The sequence below is a fragment of the Bison bison genome, unplaced genomic scaffold (genome assembly GCF_000754665.1).
Source record: "Bison bison bison isolate TAMUID 2011002044 unplaced genomic scaffold, Bison_UMD1.0 scf7180017864387, whole genome shotgun sequence".
Taxonomy (NCBI): Eukaryota; Metazoa; Chordata; class Mammalia; order Artiodactyla; family Bovidae; genus Bison; species Bison bison.
Genome location: NW_011494959.1, coordinates 2,648,651 through 2,652,002, shown reverse-complemented (window position 1 = coordinate 2,652,002; position 3,352 = coordinate 2,648,651). Strand labels below are relative to the sequence as shown.

Genomic DNA, 3,352 nt, shown 5'->3' with positions numbered 1-3,352 from the left:
ACTCATTGGAAAAGACTCTGATGTTGGGAGGGATTGGGGGCAAGAGGAGAAGGGGACAACAGAGGACGAGCTGGCTGGATGGCATCACTGACTTGATAGACGTGAGTCTGAGTGAACTCTGGGAGTTGGTGATGGACAGGGAGGCCTGGCGTGCTGCAATTCATGGGGTTGCAAAGATTCGGACATGACTGAATGAATGAACTGAACTGAACTGATGGAGTAGGAATCATTATTAATCTTTTCTACAGATGAGAAAACTACAGCCCTGTGGGAAGAAATAAGCTCAGGGACACAGCTGATAAGGCTTTGGGCCAGATTTCAAAACTGTGGTGTCTGTCTCAACAGGTCACATACATAAATATCACATACCTTGTTTCTCTCCTTTAAATAATCTTATGTAAAGAAACATAGAAGAGGAACTAAAGAGCCTCTTGATGAAAGTGAAAGAGGAGAGTGACTAAGTTGGCTTAAAGCTCAACATTCAGAAAACAAAGATCATGGCATATGGTCCAATCACTTCATGGCAAATATATGGGGAAATAACGGAAGCAGTGAGATACTTTATTTTTGTGGGCTCCAAAATCACTGCAAATGATGACTTCAACCATGAAATCAAAAGATGCTTGCTCCTTGGAAGAAAGCTATGACCAAATCAGACAGCATATTAAAAAGCAGAAACATTACTTTGCCAACAAAAGTCTGTCTAGTCAAAGCTATGGTTTTCCTAGTAGTCACATATGGATGTGAGAGTTGGACCATAAAGAAAGCTGAGGGCCAAAGAATTGATGCTTTAAACTGTGAGTGTCCCTTAGAACTGCAAGGGGATTCAACCAGTCCATCCTAAAGGAGATTAGTCCTGAATATTCATTTGAAGGACTGATGCCAAAGCTAAAATTCCAATACTTTGGCCACCTGATGCAAAGAACTGACCTAGTGGAAAAGACCCTGATTCTGGGAAAGGTTGAAGGCGGGAGAAGCGGACGACAGACAATGAGATGGTTGGATGCTATCACCGACTTGATGGACAAGAGTTTGAGTAAGCTCTGGGAGTTGGTGATGGACAAAGAAGCCTGGAATGCTGCAGTCCATGGGATCACAAAGAGTCAGACACAACTGAGCGACTGAAGTGAACTGAACATAAAGAAATAGAGAAATTTTAAAGGTGTATGTCAATACATTTGCATAAATACTTTTTAAGTAGTTACAACTTTCAGATGAAATAAGCATCCAAACACGAATTTTGCTAAAAATGTTTGCATTTCTCAAAATTGGCAGCGATGATTTTTTGCTTCTGGTGGGCAATTAGACACACTCATATTCTTTACTTTAGAGATTCTTAAGTAAATGACAAAATTCGTGTTCTGAAAATGTCTCATCTGTAGCTATTTTATTTTAATTTGAGTAACAGTTTGGCGAATTCTTGACAGTATCTGAAGAAGCATGGATTTCTGGGCCAGAGGATGTAGGTAGGATGGAGTGCTCAGATTGTAGGACTGCTTGGGGACTATCTTACTTTCCACCTTCTTCCTATCTCCCATAAAGAAAGTGAAAGTGTTGGTTGCTCAGTCGTGTCCAACTCTTTGCAACCTCATGGACTGAATCCCACAAGGCTCCGCTGTCCATGGAATTCTCCAGGCAAGAATACTGGAGTGGGTTGTCATTTTCTTCTCCAGGGGATCTTCCCAACTCAGGGGTCAAACCCAGGTCTCCTGCATTGCAGCTGTATTCTTTACCATCTGAGCCACTCTGTTTCCCATTGACAGCCAAAATAGTCCCTTGCAAAGTGCTATATTTGTGCTTTTTTCTATTCAGAAAGTATGTTGTTGTGTAGTCATTTCAAGTAGAGATCATGGACTGAACCTGTTTTTTTGCCTAGTCTGTTCATTAGTCTCTGTGTTAACTTTACCTTCTCTTAGGCAAAGGATAGATGGTTTAAATATAGATAGATAGATAGATAGATGATAGGCCATATAGCTCGTAATGGCTACAGAGGTGGAGGGTTCAGCCCTTGAGGTCATAAAGGACCTGAGATGGCTTCCTACCCAGCACCAGACTTCTGAAACAGGGAAACTGAGGACATGTCAGGAGTGTCTGAAATAGCCTGGACCAGCCAGAGGATATAGGCTCTAAGGATGAGCTAAAGGAGAGAGATCAGTTAAATGAAAACATGAACTATGGGGTCATTGGACCATATGCCCTTGGCATGGAGTGTTGTGAGAAACTTGAAATCTCAGAAACTACTGTGGACAGAGGGACAGAAAAATTCTAGCCGGGATGTTTTGAGTTACATTAGTCCTTGGTATCGGAGAAGGCAATGGCACCCCACTCTACTAGGCTGCAGTCCATGAGATCGCTAAGAGTCGGACATGACTGAGCGACTTCACTTTCACTTTTCACTTTCATGCATTGGAGAAGGAAATGGCAACCCACTCCAGTGTTCTTGCCTGGAGAATCCCAGGGACGGGGGAGCCTGGTGGGCTGCCATCTATAGGGTTGCACAGAGTCAGACACGACTGAAGCGACTTAGCAGCAGCAGCTGCAGCAGCAGTCCTTGGTATAGGGACCTATGAAAGGTTTTCAGGTATGAAAAACAACAGAAACAAAAACCCAGAAAATATTTGCCATGAAGGTGCTTAAGAAAACAATGAGAGTAACAACAACAAAAAAAGTGCTAAAGATATAGCTCACACAAAAATCAGGATGGAATATTCTGGAGAAAGTAAAGCATCTCTTCATTGTGGATTTAATTTATGCTTTTCTGACTGGTGGAGAATTCTACTTCATCCTTGAGTATCTCAGCAGAGGAGAATTATTTATGCAATTAGAAAAAAAGAGGAAATATTTATGTAACACACAACCTGCTTTATTGGCAGAAATCCCCATGGCTTTTGGACATTTACATCAAAAAGTGACTATCTACAGACACCTGAAGCCAGAGAAAGTCATACTTATTCACAAGGTCATGGGAACTAAGAATTTGGACTATTCAAAAAATGTATTCATGGTGGAACAGTCACACACACATTTTGTGGAACAGTAGTATAGATAACCCCTGAAATATTGATGAGAAGTGGCCATAGTAGAGCTGGGGATTGGTGGAATTGGGGAGCGTTAATATAGGACATGTTGACTGGAGCATCTCCTTAACTTGGGAGAAGAGAAAGAAATGTCCTCAAGTGTAAACTCGATTTTCTTACCTCATACAAGAAGCCAGAGATCTGATTAAAAAGCCACTGAAAAGAAATGCTGCTTCTTGTCTTGGAGCTGGTCTTGGAGATGCTGGAGACATTCAAGCTCATCCATGCTTCATATGCATTAACTGGGCAAGAATTGCTGACTGTAAGGAGGAGCT

General features: G+C 41.8%; 1 pseudogene; it reads left to right on the top strand.

Moving 5' to 3' along the window:
* The first annotated feature begins 2,030 nt into the window (after window positions 1-2,030).
* LOC105001965 overlaps window positions 2,031-3,352 on the top strand; it is a 1,678-nt pseudogene continuing 356 nt past the window's right edge.